This window comes from Coenobita brevimanus, chromosome 111 (genome assembly GCF_032717465.1).
Source record: "Coenobita brevimanus isolate Jiangsu-jjx chromosome 111, ASM3271746v2, whole genome shotgun sequence".
In the NCBI taxonomy this organism is placed as follows: domain Eukaryota; kingdom Metazoa; phylum Arthropoda; class Malacostraca; order Decapoda; family Coenobitidae; genus Coenobita; species Coenobita brevimanus.
In genome coordinates this window covers 4194128-4217563 of record NC_137064.1, presented here as the reverse complement: position 1 = coordinate 4217563, position 23436 = coordinate 4194128, and positions in this window count along the sequence as shown.

The window sequence follows — 23436 nt, the reverse complement described above, 5'->3', positions numbered from 1 at the left end:
TATATATATATATATATATATATATATATATATATATATATATATATATATATATATATATATTATCCCAGTCACCCAACGTATAACAATTGGAGCAGGATTATGATGATGATGATGGTGATGATGACTAACCATATTGACTGCCACAGTCATTTTCAGGTGTACCAGAGCGTAGCCACAGCCTGACCCTTTGATTGTTAGCTTTTCTAAGATGAACAAAATCGCTTTATGTGAGCCTGAATAAAATACCAACAAGTCTTCCTAGCAGAGGTATCAGTCTAAATGATTTTGAACCCTCTGAAACACAGACTTTCCCTCATTCTAACTACGCTGTTAAAATTTCAGTCTGATTATAGGCCTCCCTACACTTAGGCCACAATCGGAAATGCTCTGACGCTAGTTGTCCGCGCGAGAAGGTGGAAAAAAAAAAAAAAAAAAAAAACACTGCACTAGGCCACATTCCGGGTCAGCCCTCTCTCACTGTCAAACATACTGCTGGTAACAGTGTGAAACGACTTGCCCAGACTTGCTCAGAACGTGGCCTTGTGAAACGGGGTGTTCATCCAGTTCATTCCTTTTTACTTCATGGGACAAATTTTCGCCAGAACATGCCCTATTCTGGCCTCATTGTCAAGAGATCCTAATATCCAAAAGTGCGTCCGTGGCACTGAAAGGGATAATGTTGACTGAGAGAACAAGTAATAACCCAGTTTTGAGGATGAAAGAAATTAAAATAAAGCTTACATTAAGCTCATGGAAATCTTTGAAAAATCTTTTAACCCAACTCCTGTTATTGACACAATTTTAAAACAAGTCATATTCTCAAAAGTCAACATTATTCAGTCGAAGGAAATTCTAGCAATCACAGCTACGGAAGCACTACAGTATTAAATATTGGGGAAAAAAAATTATCAGCTTAATTGAACCATGCAATTGATCTTTCATATAAAATCTAGCGTTTTCAGAATTAACCGTATATGCCACCAGGAACCCACCACCCGTCTTACATGTTTGGTAAAAGTTGTTAGTAAATGACTCAAAAGAATAATTAATTCTTCTGTAATACAGTAATGCACCTGCCCAGACAAAAACACACTGAAAGGTATTTCTCGGACCAACAGGCAGAAAATTAGCATAGGTATACTACGTATATAAAAATATGAGAGTGAAGTTATAAGAACTTGTCTAGCTATAGATGTGAATGAAAAGGTAGAAAATAAATCGCCAACGATAAGGTACAATACGCTGAGAAAATCGCAAAGTATTAACCAAAGAAAAATGCTTATATGGAAATGGTGGCGGCGTTCATCATTATTACGATGTCTGCATCAGGAAGGTCAGCGAGGGGAACAAACATAACATTACCACATCTCACTGTGGTTGCAGAGGAACCATTAAGGCATATCTGACACCAATGTACTTCCTGTCAGCGAGATGTTGCTTCCTATACAGGCACACAGCAGCCAGCCAATCCCATTACGTCTCTCAGACCTCACCGTTTATCACCCACTCACATCTCTCGCCCAAATAACCCTGTGACCAATCAACATCCGGTAATCATCCACCGCTTTAACGCCATTCTATTCACGACAGGCAAATTACCCTGATACTCCAAATTATCTGGAAACAATGCAGAGACAACAATCCAGCCGAGGTCCTCCCGGTGTGCAATCATCCGGGTGGTGCCAATTTATATGCAGGGTGTATAATTCCCGGCGGGGTATCATTTCTTTGTCGCAGGTGAGGCAAGATAGATATTGGCTCTGTTGCATCTCGTGCCTGTCGGGAGGACCGTGGTTAAATGAGGGGGTGGGATGGGAGGAGGTGTTGATGATGGTGATGATGATGATGCCTTACAGCGATGTCCTTGCAGGCTGTCGCACCCCACCCACTCACCCACCTTCATCATCGTCACACTCCCTTCATCACAACCATTGCGGATATAAACCGTGGATGGTCAGAGGTTTTCCAAAGTTGAATTCAACCGTCTGGCGGCAGTAGGAATAAAATACTACAGTACGTGGCTGACAATATACGGGTTAATCAGGATGGGTTTTAACTCCAAGATTTTATAATCCAAATTAATAAGAAACACAGGCTAGAAACTTGCACAAATTTTGCCCTCCAGGAAAAAAAAAATGAACAAAAGAGAGCCAAAATCAAGATCGGCTCATTTCTGTTTGCATGAGAACACTGCGTGTAGAAGATTGGAAGTCACAAGTACAGGGAAATAAAGACTGAAGAAGATAGTTTCAGAGATGATTATCTGCGTATATGAAGCACACAGTACCGGCTTTCTCTTGCATTCAGGGCCTCATACACGCCCTGATCAGCCTTTCTAGCTGAGCAGACCGGCCTCAGTCAAACCTGAGCTTGTGTGGCTTGTTGAGGCCAAGGCTATTTTCCTTAGTTGAAGCTGCCTTTATAGACTATGTTCAAGCCACTGAACAGTCATGTCAGAGTGTATTGGACCCTTTAGAGAGCTAAAAAAAAAAAAAAAAAAAAAAAAAAAGCAATACTACGTTGACAGACGGGTACTACACACCCACCGCAACTGGCAAGGGGCGCAAGCAATGAGTTCTGAGATGCAGTGACCAATGAAAAAGTGATATTAGAGGAAGAGTAATGAACCACAGACGAACAGAGATGAGGGAGCTTGAAGGAAGTCAGTAAGAGAGGAACTGATAAGACGAAAAGCATTTGACTTCATCTTGTTTAGAGGAGTTTTATGTGGACTGTGGTGTGGCCCCGAGCATGACAGCTGTACTCCATGCAGAGATAAATAAGGTCCATGCACAGAGAAACTAATAAAAAAATGTCGGTTCAACGCGTCCAGTGTCTGGGAAGTGGATTTTGCAAGGAAAATGATGTGGTTTTTCCACAATAGGTCCCGCGAGAAAGGAACTCCAAGAATACTGAAAGGATGAAGAACCGAGTTTATTGTTGAAAGTATTAGTATATTCCTGTGGAAGATTTTGACGGGTTAAAAGATGGAGAACTGAGTTGCGATGCATTGAAGGTAATAAAGTTTCCTGTCTTTTTTTTTTTTTTTAATAAGAAATAATAGGCACGTGAAAAACCAGGTATACCATAGCTTTATCCCGTGATTTTTTTTTTTTTTAAATAACTGCAGTGATGCATCCTGTGAGAAGTTGGTGGAAAATGAAGAGTGGAGTCATCGGCGTATGAGTGGATCAGTTAAATGTTGCAACTCAGAAGGTCAGTGATGAACAGGAGGAAGAGAGTTGGTGAAAGGGCAGAACTCTGCAGAAGAACACTATCGACAGCTTTAGAACAATCGTGGCTATAGAACTACTAAAAATGAAACTAGAGACGAAGGCACAGATGCAGAAGATAAAATCCGTAGGAGGGCTGGAAAGTAAAGACATGCTAGAGTCGGTCGAAAGCCACTTAGATGTCCATTGCAATGGCAAATGTTTCATTGAAGTCCCGAATGGAGGATGATCATGACTCTGAAAGGAATGTGAAAATACTGCCAGTGGTGTGTCCCTGACGGAACCCATACTGGTGGTTAGGAAGAATGTTATGAGGAGGAACTTGCTTAAAAATCTTTAAACTAAAGGAACTCTCAATGACTTTGGAAAGTAAGAACTTAAATTAATTCGTCGTTAGTCATAAGTATGGGAACGTTCTCCTTTCTTCGATAGAGGCTGAAAGACAGCAAACTTCTAGCTAGAACGGAAGTGAACGATGACACAAAGGCGAAAGAATTTGCCCAGGCATTTTGTCAGCATGGAAGCACAGTTCTTGACAACAACAGAAGTGACTACCAAGACCCTATGCTTTATGCCAGACCTTTCCAGAGGCCGGCCAAAGAACGTCAGAGTTACTGACTTACAAAGCTGCTGAGAGTCTCATTAGAAATTAGCCTTTTCCAGCCCCCTGTAGAATCTCCAGTCCAGTGCCTAGGGCCCGCCACGAATCCCCATAAATAATCCCCAGAGGTATCCTAGTTTAGTGTCCGTTGGGGGACCTTTTTATTTTATTTTTTTTTCTTCTCTCTTTTTCCGGTTCAAAAGCCTCATGAAACAAAGGCAGACGTACCCTCACAGCTATATAACTTTGTCGTTTACTCGAATGCGTTGCCTTTCTAGTTAAAATATGTTGCTAAGCTTTTTGCTAGAGGGTCCGGTAGCAAACAGTTTGGCTGTTCTAGTTAGAATTAAGACCAGAGAGGACAGAATACAAAGATTAGGAAATTAACGTCAATATCCCTTTTTAGAAGAAGAGCTATGAAACTCATCCATAATATTTTGAAACTTTGATGAGCCCCGAAGATTACCCCACTGAGTTTGGAAAGACTCTGTTCATTATCTTCTTATTTATCGCAAAGAAACTGATCGATATTTATGTCCGCAACTGTACTAGAGTTTTTCTATTAATTATTTTTTATCATTACCGGCATGATGTCAGATAAGGAGGATATGGAGGGACAGAAACTCAGTCTGACAAAGGTTGATCATAGCTGAATAAAATAGTTTGATAATAGCAGGAATAAAGCAGTGAAGCACGTGTCTGATTCCGTTTGAGTTGAATAGCAGCTGTTGGAGTAAACAGTTTGAGTTATTGATCTTTTAAAACCTCTTCACTCCGATGAAGTAATATTTTAGCTTATTCTTGCTACGCTGACTTTTTTTTTTTTTTTTACGTAGGAATAATGTCTAGCTGTGAAGACGTTAATGAAGGCTACATCAAACCCCACTAATTCGAAAAGCCACTCTTAATCGAAAACAAACCGTCTTGTAGTATCAGTAATGAGAAAAATATATATACGACATCTGGTTGAAGCTATAAAAGAGGTATTCACTGCCCATACAAACACTGCCGCTAATACCACCACACCAGCTCTGAATAAGACGCCCTAACATACATACCGTAGTAGAGATGGTTGGTATCAGTGCCCAAGTGGGGCAAGCGAAGGATATGTCCGGAGTTTGGAAGCCCTTTATTTTGGTGATAAAGCTAGCGAATACCAGGAACGGGATTTTTTGTAATAATGTTAAGTGTCGAGTAAGAAATATATTCATCATCACCCCCATTCTCATCATCATTTTTTTTTTTTTATTCAAGGAAGGGCCAGGAGCCAGCAAACTGTTCCCTCCAAGAAAAAAAAACAAAAACAAGATAACAGAGAGCCAATTCAACATCCATTCATTTCGAGATGCCTGGACACACTGCGTTTGAAAGACTGGAGATCATAGGCAGAAGGAAATACAGACAGAGGGACACAGTTCTTACACCATCATAGCATATTTCACTGCGACTATTGTCATCATCACATAAAAGTCATTCTTATCACCGTCATCACTAACACCAACACCACCACTTTGGAGCAGTTTTTCTCATTATGTCTTTCCCCTTGTCTGGGACCTCAGTCGTTCATATGCAGTGAGTTCAGGTTTCTCGAAATGGACGGTTACATTTATTTTGGCACTGTCTTTTCTTGGATGGGGCAATTGTTGCAGACTACGATCTTTTTGTTTTTACACAGCAGTAACGCAATGTACAGTATGCTGGTTTCGTGTAGCTCAGAAATCTCATTTGCTGAATTTATTCTGGTGGTGGCAACAATACGTCATTTTACAGGAGGAGTTTAATGGAGAGTCATTCTATTTCGTTACAGAAACTTTCTTAAGCTTAATGTCACTGTTGGTAGCAAGAAAACTAGGATAATAAGACATCATCGTCACAGAGGAGTAGATGAAGGCTGTGGCTAGCCTATCTCTTTCACTAGTTTCTTAATCTTGGAGCTAGCAGAACAACAAAAAATAAAAAGGAGAAAAAAGAAATCAGACAACCATAAAGAAGACGGTTATCGTTGAAACGGTCTCCCCCCCAAAAAAAAAAAAAAAAAAAACTAATCGCTTTCTTTAATCACACCAAGAATGAAATTTAACAAAATGATATCGTAGTCTGATCCTTGTAAAGAAAAAAAAGATGCTACACTGTTCATGCATTATTTCAGTTTGTTTGTGGCAGATTTCACTATCAAACTGACGGTCTTTGGTAACACGAATGTTGTCCATATTAAATGCTCATGTACCCGAAAAATAATGTACGTTTTAAAGTCACTTGGAGGTGCGATATCATGTTAAGGATTATTCAGTATGACTTACAGAATATATGCAAAGTATTTCAAACACACATAAGCCTGATAATATAAGAAATTCATGTCTGTTTTTGCATTCATGTATTTTAGCTAATGTATGCAGTTAAAGAGGCAGCACTAATGCCGGGAGAGTTCAGACTGGCGGGTGTGCTTATGGAGTATTCTAAGTGGCTTTGCAGAATTTGTAACAACTCTTCCTTAACCACTTATTCTGCATATCACACTTCATTATCGTCGTGTCTGCCTTGATATGAATTAAATCGATACTAAGATATGAATGGCATACAACGAAAAGGTATGGTGTAGGCCTAATATGCAAAATAAATCGCTATGGAAGAAGTGCTACAAAGCCTCCTATGCCACTTAGAATATGGCCCTATTACCCAAGGGTCGTCAACACGTGTATATCCTGACGACCCGCCTCACAAAAGCTCTCCCCAGCCTGCTCGCTTGCTGGCCCCACAAGGAAGGAAGGACTCCCCGGCTCCTTCCACCAAATATCGCAGCCCTCGCGCCGCCCCTCAACCTTCTCCTTTGTTCAGGCCGTAACTCCCGGGAATTTACTGGCCCGGATGAGTTGCGACCCAGTGTTTATGTTCGCCAATCCACGCTGAGGATCTTGCCAGGCCCAGCATACATCAAGGGCCTCGTGCTTGTCTGCTGAATGATGCTGTTGTCAGGATTACTTACACGGGGCTCACAGGGTAGTGGAGACTGAGCCGTGAAAGTCAGAGATGGAGATCACGCTGATGTACCTGACGCAGCCCAGGATTTAGGGGCCGCGGGAACACAGTTGAGTGCTGCTTTGGGGAGAGAGTGGAGGCGCGGGGCGTCTTGGCTGGCGGAAAATATCAAGTTGATTATAACAGCTTCCCCTAAAAGCAGTGGTGCGGGCGGGGAGAGCTGACCCCTGCCTCTCGCACCACCCCGACCCAAACACGCTCACAAGACGTATTCATAGACTTACTTTTGCTTAAACTACACAGAAGATTGGTTATTTATATAGTTCTCTTCACTCATATAGCTATTAGCACTTCTTGACCAAACTGGAATCAACATTAATCCTTTCAGTCTGGTGATTTATGTGTACTGTATTTCATCTACCACTAGACGATTTTATTCACCGTAGGAGTACCTTTTCGTAATGAAGGAATTAGATATGACGTTCAGTAATCCCTTCAGTACGAGAGGTCATTCCCAGGGCGTATAAAATCGTCTGGAAATAGCAAGAATAAGTTTTTAAAAGACGATACCGGATTCCTGATAATTCCTAACTGCTATGAAGACTTTATCGTAAGAACTCGTTAAGATCTTTTATGAGTGCGACCACGGGCTTCACCCTCACGCTCGCCCTTTCGCTAGGCAGGGTGACAGCGTATACTGTTATGCTCAGCGTTCAGTAACTTTGCTTGAATACTCTGGGTACCGACTGTTCACAAGCGTATTTGCATCTCCGTCCTGGCGTTAGAGACTTTATGCTTTATGCTAAGTAAGCTGGAATAGCTCTGTGGTTAGCGCCTTCGTCTTGCCCTCATGTCTTGGGTTCGAAGATCTGCCTTAGTGGACATTTAAACCGGGTGCCGATGATATGTCCTTTCATATGCTTGCACAGGTTTTCACGCTGTTGATCCTACCGATGACTAGACAGACACACGCATGTATTCCTCACATGTATCCCTTCCTAAACACACCATCCCGATTCAGTCTTCGCCAGTATAGGAAAGGGTTAAATTCTGCCTATAATTTCTCGGGGTAGTAGGATCTTGCGGTGGATCAAAAATGGAGTGATAAAGGTATAATTCAGGAACGTCTTGGATAATACATAACGTTAGTAAATGAACGATAATTTCATATAACAGCAACATATTTAAGAGTCTTCTCTCCACAGTTCATATGTTATCGAATATTGAAATGCATGTAAAGAACCGACTTTGCCTGGATTCATCTATAATATAATGATCCGATTTCTGTGTGTTTGTTTGCTTGTTACTGTAACACAGCAAAAACGGCGCAACGAAGCGCAATTTTTGTTAGAGCAAAGTACATTTAAATGTTCTAATTTGAAGAATAAAACAGTTTTCAGTCCAATCGGGCCACCGGTTCCCGAGTTATGACTCATTTCTGGCTTTTTTCCTCAAATTCAGTATTTGCTTTTAGTGGAGAGGATGGATTCTTTCTTTGTCCAGTACTGAAATTACCAGAATAACAGAAGAGAGAAGAGTGACGTGTTTGTTGTATTATCACTCTCTCGCCTCTCTTTCCTTCCTCCTTATACTCCTATAATTGTATAGTACTGTATAATGCAATATATAATTTAGTTTAATGGCAAACGCTGCTCTCCTCTCTCTCTCTCTCTTCTCAACTCATGACCCAGCAGGAAAAAAATAAGGGAAAATATCTCGCTCAGTCTCGCTCACGGCATTAGTAATTCAAATTTCTGTTGCCTTGCGACGGAAAATAGGAATCGACATCGAGCGGAGGCCGCCAAAGGCGGCCTTTAAGCGAATATTATTGTTAAAAAAAAGCTAACAGTCAACAACATTTATGAGGCCCACCAGCAGCTGCATTCAAGTACTGCCATTTAAGTCCGCTTTGCTGATGATTATCAAGAAAAATCACGTAAAGGCAGTAACAGTTCTTCAGCTACCTCATTTGACTCGAGTATTTTATTTTATATACTTCCAGATGATTTTTTTTTTTGGGGGGGGGTTTAAGGGAAACTTCTTATAGCCAAAAAATGGCATGTCATTCTATTATTTCCGTCTCCAGCCGATTTTATTACACTTGAAAAAGAACTCTCAAATTCAAGCTATTATTCAAGCGTATAGGTCACCCCTTTTAAGTTCGAATAGTCTCTCCTGAGCTGAATAAAATGTCTGTAGATAGCACGTATAAAATATGAAATACGTTATCTGGGTGAAGGGACTGAGAGAAGTTAAAATGTTTGGTACAGCGGGCGAAGGTGGGAAGTCTAGTGAATGAACATAACGAAAATGTGATCTTAACTGCGAGAGAGAGAGAGAGAGAGAGAGAGAGAGAGAGTACAAATATCCGAACAACATATCCACACCCAGTTCACTTTATTTCGAGTCCTTCTTTCATATTTTTTCCTCAGCCAGAGTACATAATTAAGCTTAGGAGAGATTTACTGAACTTTACGGGGTCTGCTGTGGTCTTTATTAACCCCTTCACTGCGGAGGTACTCTTTAGCTTATTGTAAATGTTGAACCGAGGCAAGAAAGAACCGAAATTGTCCTGTTATTGAAGGGGTGGAGGGGTTAAGTGCTGAGGAGGTGCGAGTGGTGTGGAGACTGAGTGGTGTGGAGAGTGAGTGGTGTGGTAGTGTGAGTGGTGAGCGGTGTGGTGAGTGGTGTGGTAGTGTGAGTGGTGTGGAGAGTGAGCGGTGTGGTGAGTGGTGTGGAGAGTGAGTGGTGTGGTAGTGTGAGTGGTGTGGTTGTGTGAGAGGTGGTCTTGTAGTGGTGTGCTGGGGGTGGGAGTGGTGTGGTAGTAGTGTGGCGGGGGTGTGAGTGGTGTAGTGCGGGTGTGAATGTTGTGGTGGAGGTGTGAGGGGTGTAGCGAGGTGTACATGATGTAGTGATGGTGTGAGTGGTGTGGTGGTGGTATGAGGGGTGTAGTGGGGTGTAAGTGGTGTAGTGATGGTGTGAGTGGCGTTGTGGTGGTGCGAGGGGAGTGCTGATGGTTGTTATTGCCAGTGGCCTGTTACTGCCAATGATATATCGTTCCTCGTCTGGTATAGTGGTGGTATGAGCGGTATAAAGGTGAAAGTGGAGTTTTATGAACGCTGTGGTGCCTGAGTCTGTCCTTCGACCATGGTATTCTGTGGTAGTTGGTGTGAGTAGTGTGGTGATGTGGTGAGCGCTGTATGAGTGGTGTACTGGTGTGGTATTAGGGATGAGGCGCTTAAGCCCGTTATTGCTAATGATACATGGTTCTTTATTTGGTGTAGTGGTGGTGTGGTAGTGGTGGTATAAGTGGTATAATGGTGTAAGTGGTATGGTATGAGGATTGTGGTGCTGGGGCCTGCTATTGCCAGTGATATATGGTTCCTCGTCTTGTACAGTAGTGGTGTGGGGGTGGTGGTGTGATCTGGTGGCATTGGTATGATTGGTACAGTGGTGCGGTAAGGTCGGTATGAGTGGTGTAGTGGTGTAAGTGGTGTGGTATGAGGGCTGCGGTGCTGGGGCCTGTTATTGCCAGTGATATATTGTTCCTCGTTCCCGGCCCGACTCACAGTACAAGCAAATTGCCTCGTGAATTATGAATCTTTAATGCCTAATAGAAGACTTCCAGGCGTGTTTATTTGCCCGAGCAACAAATTGAGGACCGCCGTGCTTGCTTTGTTAACCAAGGCACTAGTTACGTCACTATTTATCCTGAAAATAAAGCGGCAATTTTGATGAACCGGGGCGAAATTCTCCACGATCACTCTCCCACAGAGGTCGGGGTGAGGGTGATGCATGGGGGTAACAGCGAATGGGACTGATAACGCACTGAGGATTGATAACGAGCTGAGGAACTGCCGCCACGATGTCATTATTGGGTGAGGCGCACTGACCTCTGCCCTCCACTGGGGCTCCATCCATAAACCTCCCTAAGTTGCATGTAAGATTGTTCGTTTCGATGTTTACCTTCATTTATTTAGCTACCAAAAGCTTCATAAAAAAGCTAAAGTCAATGGCAAGTTATAAAAAATTGGACCAAGAAAAATGAATTGTGATAATTAAATGTAGTGGATATTTGCTTTTGGTATGAAGTGGTTGGAATTCTTTATGGATAACACCCCTGGGATCTCACAGTGACGGTCTCTTTCTCTAGTGTACCATTCTACCTCGTCGCGCTCTGCTGGCTTCAAATTTATTCAGATTCATAGCTGATGTACGAGGAGTCTCTGTTAAGCTGAATGAAATAGCCTGGTCGTAGTAAATAAGATAAAAGAGACCATAGCACTGAAAGATATTAGTATTATAACACACTATCCCAAAGGTCTTACATGAAAATTCTTAAGTACATTCAGGGGCAAAATCATGCATACCATCTTACTGCGTCTACTCCACGCTTGGGGCATGTCTGTCACTTTCCTCCTTGACGATGACGCACCATAATAACAAGAATCATCTATGGGCAGCGAAGAAGCCTCTCTCAGATTAAGTGTAGCCACCAAAGGAAAGTGAAAAGCAGAAGAGGTGAAATGCTAGATTAAGTGAACTTTTGTCCTCGACTGTACATCATGTGGGAACTGAATGTCACCAACTGAACACTGAAATGATTTCTGGGGAGCATAATGGATCAGATTTCCATGGTTTCAGTATGGCTTCACTAGGTTTTTGTTACTCCTTTGTCTTAGCCATTTATTTTGCACGTTAAACCTCAATATTGATTTATACTATCATTTTAATATCGATATACAATGTACCAGTGACAGACAAGAGAATTCTAACCCCATCACTACGAGGACGAATAATTCTACTATTCATACTGCCACTAGACGATTTCATTCAGCATCTATGAGACGTGTTGCAGTGAAGGGGTTGATAAAGACTACATGTAACTCCTCCACTTTGAAATATATGTCCTAAGAATAAAATCGTATGACAGCAAGAAGAAAAGTAAAAATATGTCATCGATTGAAAGGGCCAACCAGCACTGTATCTCCAAAGAGAAATTGGTAAACAAGAGGTTCACAGGGAATCTCATAATCCTCGAGAAAACGGATCTATTGACAACATCGAGAGAGAAAATTCGACGACAAAGCACCAAAATATCTAATCCTATAATTGTAAGGATTTTTGCTATGTAACAGTCCTTTTCCATTGTGGCGAGAATAATTTTGAAATCTGTAAGTGGAATGCCTAAAATACGTAATCCTACAGTCGTGAGGCTTCTTGTCGTGTAACAGTTCCTTTCTATTACAGGATCAGTGATCTTGAGATCTCCGTGTAAAGCCAGCAATAAATCTGAAAACCTCTTGTTTGAAAGGTAACACCATGTCCTCCTCCTCACGACCAGCCTAAGGGTCTTGCTAAACGGGAGAATATCATGGTTTGAGAAATTTTTAAAGCTTTAATATTCGTGAACAGTTATAATTTTACTATGATTTCCCGCAAAAATTTGTATTCACTATTTCACATTCCTCCCTGTCCCCCAAAAGGAGAATGTGGACTGCTTGAAAAGGGCAATTTCAGTCTACAGCTTACAGGCATGGCGTTCAGATGGACCTGGGATAAGTACAAGAACAAGAATAACGACATCAGCATAAGTATCATCAATAACAGCAACAACAACAACACTCTGCAGGCACCTATGATTTAATCTCGGCTAAGTAAAATCATTTGGTGTTAGAAGGAAAAGAACAATAGAGGTGTCCTAAACTTTTGAGAGTTTTCGGTTCCATTACTGAATTTACGCTTGTATGATTCATTCGTAAAAAAATAATTTGTCTGGCATCAACAAGAGAAGAATACTAGAGTTTTCCCGAAGCTGTATGGGTTAAAATCATATGCAGTCATATTTATTAGTTATTGACCCCTCCCCCCCAAAAAAAATGTATTCTGGGACAAAATTAGGATGTAAATAATATAAATATGCTCACCTAAAAACAAATGCAACTAAGTTCGGAGGTATTCGGATCTACATCTTTCCCAAATCATAATGCCACACTAAGATCGGGATATCAAAGTTCTGGCGGAAATCCCAAGACCATTCTTAATTGAAGTGAAAATGGGTTCCCAGCGCAAGGTACGAAAGCCCATATGGAAGGATACATGCCAGGCAACGAAGCAGAAACGAAAGAAAAGGATAAGGAAACAAGCAAAAGGAAAAACATAAATAAAACAAGAGCGAGACACGATCGAGGCAGGGTCGGGCTCCTGATGATGCCAGCCTCTGTGAATGCACATTTTAAAGCTGACACCAAACTTTTCTTTCTTTTCATTTCAGCTGAGAGACAGCTTAGCAGTTAGAGGCTCAGGATATACCTTGAATAATCATTTCCTTACTATGGACGCAAATTGGCATTTTATTCAGATTAACAGGCTTTATTTTATTTGATTTTCATTTACTTATTATTTATTAACTTATTTTTGCTGAGAGAAAGACCAGCAATAAAAGGGTTACTATTTATACACGTTCAGTTGATTCTCGTTGAACGACGCTTATCCGACCCTTTGTGTGTGTTTTTCTTTTATTTCCTTCGCAATATATATGAGAACAAAAATACTGTCCATCAAAAGTTATACCGCCATCTTTAGCACTAATTTGGAACTTTCCCCTGATTTACATTTCCAGTTATATGGTTAATGTGATATACTGAAACACATCTCTTCCTGTACAGTTACGGACACAAATACCAATACAATTCATTGCGATACACAACGAGACAGTGAACAATGACTTTCGAAACACCGTGATGCAGTCTTAGGTGCCCAACAAACTTTCCAAAATACTGTGTGAAGCTTTCATAATTCTTCGAGTAAAAAAGTGGCGCGATATTTTTGTCTGCAGCAGTATGTATCATGCGCTCCTACGGTCAGGTGACGTACAGGTCCCTCTTCTCGGAAACTCGGCGGGGAGTTTCATTAGCCTACATTATTTATAAAGTAATATGAATCTTAAAACTAGAGGTCCTGTGAAATTTGATCCTCCTCGGCGCAACGAACTCGGGCACAATGTTGCACAGTAGTTGGTAAGGCAAGATAATAACGATAAATATGCCAGATAAATGAGCTGAATTAGAGCAACCCCGACGTCATAATTGGCTAAGTGGACGATGATCCGCTCAGCAAGGGTGGCTCAGTTAATTATGGCCAACTGCAGGAAATAAGAAACTGGACTTTGGCGCCATTTTGGTTACTAATTTGTCTACTTCGTCGTGGCCTGAGGTAGATTAGGTTACATAAAGGCAGGTATATAAACCCTTTCACGTTCGGGACAACTCTGCTGTTCTATTCCATCAAACACCTGACGGGGAGTTTGAGTGTTAACAGTGTCATCGTTAACCCTCTCCGTATCAAGATAACTCTAGTATACTACTTCGGCAAATATCAGACGATTTTATTCATCTGAAAGACTTCTAAAGAGCCTGAGTGTTAAGATCAGTTTTAAGAAAGCTTCGACACCAAATCAGGCTATGTTATGCTTGGTCCAGTCAAAAGAAGCTATGTTGAGTTTGGTCAGGTTAAGTCAGGTTAGGCTTTGCTCAGTCAGGTATGGTAAGCTAAGAGTGTCAAGTTTGATTTGCTTAGTTTACGTTAGGCTTGACAGGTTCTTTTAAGTTTAGATTAAGTGAAGTTAGGCTAGGTTAGGTTATTTTGGAGTTGATGATGTGACACTGATTTCTTGTCACCAAAAAACAGTACGTAAAAATTCACATCATAAACTATGGCAAATCGAATGCCCCTGGACCCTATGTGCAATGCCCAGTTCATCTTAACACGACCACAGCCATGTAATTAAGACAGCTAGTTAAGGTGAATGGCTTCTCTGTATTCTCAAAACTGTCGAAACTGGTGAGATTTTGCTATTTCGTCAACAGTATCCAAGAGGGATGGTTTTCGTTCCGTCAGCGCAACTTCAGACGTGTTCACTAATCAGAAAAAATAAAACACGTTGGCGATTTGTTTCGTTTTTTGCATACCTCAGACCTGTAAACAAATTATCACTGACAAAACATGTTAACTTCTCGCTTTATTAGCTGGGAACCTGAGACTCATAGAGGAAGTCAGAACCTACGGAGATCTTGTTAAATTAATCTACAATAATTACTCTTATATAAGTTCGATCCCAACAGTGCCTGGACATGAAAGAGGGTGCAGTGGTACGTCCTATTATCTGAATCTGACATCACTTGTTCGCACCCTGTCGAGGCCCCGTCAAAGTTCCCTCGATATATAACTATGCAGACTCTCACTAACAAACACAGCCACCCCGACGCAAATTTCCACATCCATATCTCACCCTCCACTCCAAAAACCTTCCATATCTATTTCGTTGGGGGGGATCACAACCCCAGTGATAGTGTGAAGCTCCTTAGCCATGTCGAACAGCTGCATTTCAAGACCCATAAAGTACAGATTGAGGGTGTATAGTATAGCTGGCTGCCCATGTTCGGCGTGTAATTGTGTGTTGCAGTACAGTACAGAAGAATAATAAGTTTGGTTTAAGCGTCGTGTTTTTACTGGTTTTGGAATTTCGTAACCCCTTTTCCTTAGTCATTTATTCTCTATATTGCGCATCATTATCCTCTTAAACGTTATTAATGCAAACTATGTAGATATTAAAGTGACATAAATGATAAACAAAAGCATGAATAGGAATAATAAGCAAAATAAACCGCTAAGGAAACAGTGTCACGAGGTCTCCTACATCAACTTCAATACAACTCTGAATCTCGCCTCACCACATCGAAACTCTAAATGCAAAGAGGAAGAGGAATTACAGACAGTCAGCATAACCCCAGCCAACAGCACCAACTCCGGACTCCCTCCCGGTGTTAATTCTCGGTGTAAAAAGTGGAGGGATGTCTTGAGCTGTATGACTGGGTGACGTTAATCTCACATTATTCAGCGGATAATTAAATGGTTACGGAATTACCCTCGTTAAACCGTCCTGTGGGGAAGTTTATAAGGCAGTGAACTTCATTATCTTCAACCCTCCAAGTTCAGTTCTGTCTTTTGCTGGGCTTATTCTTGCTGTCTATCTGTCTATCTACAGTCAGACGCCTTAATCACGTAGGGATGGCCACAAACAAATCGCCTTCATGTCGCCCTGTCCCCTGCCATTTCGTTGCCCTCCCCGCAGCTCACATCCCCCTCTCTCATTTACCTCTCCACTGCATCCCTCCATATCATACTCTCCTAATAATTTTATTCTAATTTTGGAAAGACACCTTGTACTGAAGAGGCTAATGAAGGTTATATCTCACCTCTGTAGTTCAAATCTATAAAATCGAATATGTAAAACGTATATTATTTTGAGGGGATAACAAAACTAAAACACATATATCAAAATGAGGGCATCGTAGTGAAGCAGTTAACTCTCTCACTGTTAGTATTTCTCTCATCTGAAAAATCGTCCGGTAATGGCCTAATTAAAGTAGTAAATGCGTCTTCAGCAGCACAAAGGGAGAGAGAGAGAAAAAAAAAAAGAGTGCAAAGGGAAGCGTGGGGAGTGAAAAAAGAAATAAGCCGGGAAGGAAAGATGAGAGAGAACAGAGGAAGGGAGAGAAAGCAAGAAGTGTGGGAGAGAAAGCAGGAACTGAGGGAGAGAAAGAAAAGAGTGAAAGAGAAAAACAGATGAGAAAGAAAGGGGAAATGAAGGAAAAAGTGAGAGAGAGAGGGAAAAAAATGAGAGAAAGAGAAGGAAGAGGGAAAAAGAGCGAAGAAGGGTGAAGAAGAAAAAGGGTACGAAAAGGAAAAATGCTTAAGAGAGGGGAAGGCAGACAAAGGATGATGTGATTAACCCTTTCAGCTCGAGAAGGCAAGTATTTTTTTTTTCTTTATTCTCGCAGCTGCCAGATGAATTTGCTAGATGTAAGGAAACACTTCTCATGCTGAAGGCGTTAATGAAGGTTATACATCAATCCTCCCGTTCAAAAAAAAAATCATTTCTATGCTTAATAACATCGCCTGGAGATTGCAAGAATAAAATACAGACTGAAATATACTCTCTGATTGTTCCATTAAGAACGTTGTTGATTTTCTTATGTAGACTATCACCAGACGATTTTCGGGGGAGGGGACTTAGACGAACTACGGCAGTCGCGGAGTCAGAAAATATCAGTCACCTCTCTCATGGTCCCGTCTCCTCCCGCATTTTATTCCAGCTACCGACACACGATGTTATTCTGCTGTGGGTGAATTATAGGAGACTGAGAGTGTTAATACTAGAAATACTTAAGAATGTACTGATTAGGTGTTCCGCCATTAGATCCAGTCTTACGTATGTGAGGATTTGGTCGATGTAGGGCAGGGAGAATAGGAGTCTTTTTGCTTTACTATTCTTCTGCTAAACCCAGAAGTAGAAATCATAGTCAGAGTCTTCTATACAAACGGCCTTGAGAGGACCACTGGGTATGTTGGTCTTTACTTTCCTTTTCACTGTTTGCTGTCCCCTGTGAAGACGAATTTCTTTAGTCGAGAGCCATCCAATAACAGCCAAGCGTTAACTCCAACACCATGTATTTAATTTTTCCTATAGGCTGACTGTTTTATATAATTTTGAGTGATATTTCGAAATGGTAGATGGTTGCTATAGACTCATGCATAACCACCTCAAAACGGTGACAGTTTATTGAAATAATTCTGCTTATCTCTGGACGATTTTATTCAGCTCAAGAAGAAACTCTCTGACTGCAGAAAAAAAGCTATTTCTCCTTGACTATACTATGGCGATTTTGTATTTTATTCTAGCTCCCAACAGACGATTTTATTCAGCGCTGGAAACCCCGTCCTAGGAAAAATTAAAAAAATTCACAGCAATGGATTCTCGTTTATTTTATCACATAATATTTTATTTATTTATTTATTTATTTACTTATTGATGTATCCATTTTGCCGATTCCATCATCCAGCTAAGCAGAGTCGTTTTAAATAGTCTTTATTAGTCTTTATTAATGTTTTTTAGTACATCGCGAGGGGAGCTCCTACGCTGAATAAAATTGTCTTACGATAGTTTGAAAAAGAGGGGTAGGGAAGGGGGCGTCCTCAGGCAAAAGGGTTGAGGGATCGCTGAATATAAGGAGAGTTTTGCCACGCCAGACAATTTCATTCAGCTTGGAGGGAAACATATAGTGATGGGGTTAATGAAGACTGTGTCAAACCTCTCCAGTTTAACGAGGATTATATGGCACATGGGTCTACTCTTCCACCTGGCAAAGGAAGGAACCCAAGTTTAACTTTCCCGTAGGTCAGACTCTTAGACAAAGTTTGTTTCTTTATCCCTGTTCACTCGGCAGTACTATTGGGTACCTGGAAATTACATCTACTACTGCGGTTGTATTTACGGAAAGGTTGGTACATCACAAATTGAGCGTCTTTCATAATGATTTCCGTGCAGTTGATAGGCATTAATTCTAAATCTCTTTCTCTAGTCTGAAAAATCACTCATAAATTGTCAGAAAAAAGGAAAATGAAATAATGAAAGAAAATAAATACAAAGGATGTTCTTGGCCTGGAGTTAAAAAATTATACAGTTGTTGTGATGCTCTTGTGATCTTCGTGTTATGTTTGATTGTTCGTGTTAGGCTTGTGTTATGTTCGTGTTATGTTCTTTACGTTTATGTTAAGTGTTATGTACGTGGTATGTTCGTTAAGTTCGCTGTGTACATGTTATGCTTGTGTTAAGTTTATGTTCATGTTATGCTCGTGTTATTTTCGTTATGTTCATGTTATGCTCGTTATGCTCGTGTTGTTTTAGTGCTATGTTCGTGTTAAGTTCTTGTTATTTTCGTGTTCGTGTTATATCGTGCTATGTTCATGTTATAAATGCGCTATGCTCGCTGTGGTTGTGTTATATTCGAGGAATGCTTCTGTTCGTATTATGCTCGTGGTATGCTCGTGTTATATTTGTGCTACGCATGTGCTTCGGTTGCATTATGCTCGTTATGGTCGTTTTATATTCGTGTTTTGTTAGTGCTATGTTCGTGCTGTGATCGTGTTATGTTCATGTTATGCTTGTGTTATACATTTATTGTGCTTTGTTCATGCTATGCTCGTGTTATACTCGTGTTATGTTCTTGCTTTGTTCATGTTATGCTCATATTATTCTCGTGTTACATTCGTGGTTTGTTCATGTTATGTTCGTGTTATACTCGTGTTATGTTTGTGTTTTGTTCATGCTGTGTTGGTGTTATACTCGTGTTACGTTCGTACTATGTTCATGTTATGCTCGTGTTATACTCATGTTATGTTCGTGGTTTGCCCTCGCTCTGTTCGTGTTACTAGAAGCCTGTCATGCTTGCGTTATCCTCGTGTGATGTTTGTGATATATTCGTGTTATGTACGTGTTATATTCTTGTTATGGTTGCTATGTCTGTGCTCTGCTTGTGTTATGTTCATGTTAACGTCACTACGCAGTGTTATTCTCATGCACTGCTCCTATTATGCTTATGACTCATAGGTTTTACTCTTGCCTAAACTCTACGCTGAAATCTGCAGCCACTCTCTGGAACAGTAAGAAGTCTAGGCAATCTCTCTCTCTCTCTCTCTAATAATCTGCCTTTTCCCTCTACTCCTTCTTTTCTTGTCCCCAATCTCTTCTTCTCTTGTACTGTCTTCCTCCCACACCTACCCTCTTCCTCTCTCTCTCTCTCTCTCTCTCTCTCTCTCTCTCTCTCACACACACACACACACACACACACATCAACGTATCATTACACCAACATGTCCTCAACCATTACAGGAAGAATATAATCAGTTAAATCCACTTCTTAGCTACCATATCAGGACGAGATATTAGAGAGAGAGAGAGAGAGAGAGAGAGAGAGAGAGAGAGAGAGAGAAGGGGGGGTGGGGAGTAGAATAAGCAAAGATAAACCCGACCCTTCCCCAGCGACATCCAAGAAATAAAATCAAAATGCATCGATAATAATAAAATAAAAAAACGCCAGGCCGACACCTCGCGCCATAAGTTCCAGGGGAAACTGTTCGTTTTCATACCAACACAATGGCTATCCAATCGGGCCCAATCTCCCCGTAATGGCATCGGGTTGGGTCAAAATCCAATAAGTATTCTGCCGGACCTTGCTTGCCCCCCTGACCCCGCCGCTGCTCCATGGGCCCGCCTCCCGTCCTATATCACTCCCGACAAACTACATCGCTTCGGTATTCATGACTCGCGGACAAAACTCACAGGCGTCGCTAGCGGGTCAGGGGGATTTCTGGCTGGATTACCGTGTGTCGCAGGAGGAGGGGTGGGCGGGGGTGGGGAGCAAGAGAGGTAGGAGCAAGAAGGGTAAGGGGGCAAGAGTGATAGGTAAGAGAGCGGCCAACAAGAGGGGTTGGAAGGCAAGGAGGTTGGGGGAGCAAGTGATAGGTGGGGGAGGGGCCAATAAGAGGGGTGGGAACAAGAAGAGTGAGGGAGCAAGAGTGTGGTAGGTTGGGGAGGGGACAAGAAGGGTGGGAGAGGGGGAGAAGCGGTGTGGGGGCAGCAAAACAGACCCTTCCTCCTCGGCTGTAGTTTTGATATAAAAATTGACCCGCAATCGGCCGTTTGAGAGGCTATCACCGAGCCGGAATGGCCTGTATCAGACGCTGGGGCAAGAGTGGGGGCTGAGGGGCCGAGAGGGGCGGGGACACCACAAGAATAGGAACGAGAGGGACGCCGGGGAGGAGGAAGAGGAGAAGGAGGAGCAATTGAAGGAGAAAAGGCAGGAGCTGAAACAAGAACAACGAGGAGGAGGAAACAACGACAACAAGGAGAAGGAAGAGGAGGAGGAAGAGACAGGAGAGGACGAGTCACAGGAAAAAAGGAAGAGGAAGAGCAACACTGGCAGGAATACAAACAGGAGAAGGACGAGAAGTTGAGCAACACGAGGAGAAGAGTGGATGCGAAGGAGAGGCAGGAGGAGGCGGAGGAGAAAAAGAAGCTGCAGCATCGACAGCGAGACAGAGAGGAGTAGAGAGGAGAAGGAGGAGTAAGGGAAGGACTAGTAAGCGAAGGAGGGGTAAGAGCAAGGCAAGACTATAAGGAGGAAGAACAAGAACAGAAGGACGAGTCGGAGGAGGAGTAGCAATAAGAGAAATAGAAGTAGGAGGCGAAGGAGGAGGAGAGGAGTCCGGGTGTAAAGGAAAGATATAACAGAGAGGGTGAACGTGCCGAGGTGATGAGCAAAGAAATATGACTGGACCATGTGGATGAAAACGTAACAAGGAACGTTTGCGGCAAAGAAACGTTCGTACCTCGCCAGTGGATGATGAAATATGCCGTGGCTGGGGCTCTGCGGCTTGGGGTATGGGATGGGGAATACAATGAACATTTAGAGGCGGAGAGAGGGCAATAAAAACAGGCATTACTGAAACTGAGAAGGATAGGCCATCTTGAGACTGGGGCCTGGAATTGCGTGGGCTTGTGTGTGTGTGTGTGTGTGTGTGTGTGTGTGTGTGTGTGTGTGTGTGTGTGTGTGTGTGTGTGTGTGTGTGTGTGTGTGTGTGTGTGTGTGTGAGAGAGAGAGAGAGAGAGAGAGAGAGAGAGAGAGAGATGGGTTTTGTTCCAGTTTTAGAGTGAAGAGTAAACTCTCTCTGGTATGAATTTATTGAAACACACTTTGACACCTTGATGAACTCGTGTCAGTAGAAAGCATTAGCTGAAGAGAAACATACAGGATAAACAAGAAAACAGATGCTGATAATACTACATGAACAAAATATCAACACAGCCCCTCATCAAGAAAGTGCCAGACTTGAGACACAGTAATCAGTCACTGTCTTTTTCAATATTTTACTCTTGTTACCAGGAGATGGATTTGTTTTGCTTGGAATGTGAATGCTCCCTCGTTTTCCATGATTTAAAACTGCTCTTCAATCTTGTCAAGGTGTCAGAAATCTTAACTCTTCCCTATTGGCTTATCCGCCTCGCCAACATATAGGCTTTCCTGCTCTGAGGTGTAGCCACGCCAGTTCAATGAAGCTTTTCTTTCCTATCTTCAGACGATTTTACACATTCTAGAACAGACTTTTCCGACCTGCTGGGGTTAGGTATATTCATTAGCCCTTTCACAAACAGAGATAGACAAGGATAAAAGATACATCAGCAAGAACAAACTAAAAACAAGAAGGCAGCTGACTTAGGAGGTTAATGTATCCCAGACCTTCACGTTAACAAGACAATATCCATATGACTGAGCTAGGGCGGGTCTGGCATCCTCACGATTTCTTGCAAATGTTGTCTGATTATTATACTTTTAAAATGTCACAATAAAAAAATAACCCTTTGTAATATATTCATAATCAATTTATCAGAAAAATATTTTATAATGTACCCATTATCTGATTAAAAAGATGATGAGTAAGTGGACAGAAATTTCTCAACTGATATATCCTAAGTATGTTATTAGAATGACTAATGTAATTTTCTCTTTAGTCTAGCTACAGTGAATTCTTCCAAACTTGCGTAGGGGAGGTTTACTATGTAGGGCCGTGGCGACATTAACGAAATTTTGAAGTTCGAGGAAATTTTTTACACACTACAAAAGTCGATGTTCCAGGGCCCGACTTCACAGGCTTATGATATCAGTTGCCTAGAATAACTGAGGTTGGTTTTTGCATGAACAACAAGAGACGTAGTAAGTTTATATACAGTCTCCTTTTCTTGAACCACCTGGAAAAAGAAATCATAGTTACGGCTAGAAATTGATTTTGTGCTTGTGAATCGCAGCCCAGAAATGTAGAAGTGATAAACTCCTGTACAGAAACTAAGCCAACTTGCTGAGCCGTAATCTCACCGACAGAGGAGTCTTCGTAACACTTCTTCCTTAGCGAATTATTTTGTATATTACATCTTCTTATTGTCATAAATACTGTTTGCCTTTTTTTCAATATCGAGATGGATTGCACCAGGCATACACAAAAGGTTGGTAAGGCATAACTGACAATGTAAACAGCTGTGGAAGTGTTACGAAATGTCCTAATCCATCAAGAATACTGCCGCTGTGTCCATCAAGGAGAATGACCAGAGTGATGCCAGGACTGTATGACCTTCGCTACACAAAAACTCCTCTGAGGCCTCGACTCTCACCACTCGCATACCAAACACTGCGTGGAATTTAAGTGCCTACCAAACTTCGCCGTCCTCTGTTTTAGTATAATATTTGCTTTAATGCTTTATTTATTGTATTCGTGTGTTCGTTTTGAGGGATTCTGCTTTACCTTTCTCTGTACTGTCATTCATCGCAGACTATTCCCTTTCACTATTATCATCATCATCACCATTATCATCGTGATCATCGCTGTCAGCTGCGTCAGGGCTCAGTGGACAGAGGGTATTAACATCGAAGTGAAGAGTGTGACACGCTGAAGGACTGCTGAGACTTGGGAATCAGACTATGAAGTCCATGCTCAAACTCGAATACACACACACACACACACACACACACACACACACACACACACACACACACACACACACACACCATCCTCTAATCAGTCTCAGTCACTTCCCTTCATGTTTTCTTCCATTTTATTTTTCCCTTTCATTCTTAGTCTCTCCTCATTCTCCCATCGTATATACTGGTAAGAATATAATGAGAACAACGGACAGACTCGCATGTAGACTGCATATTTCGCCACACTTTC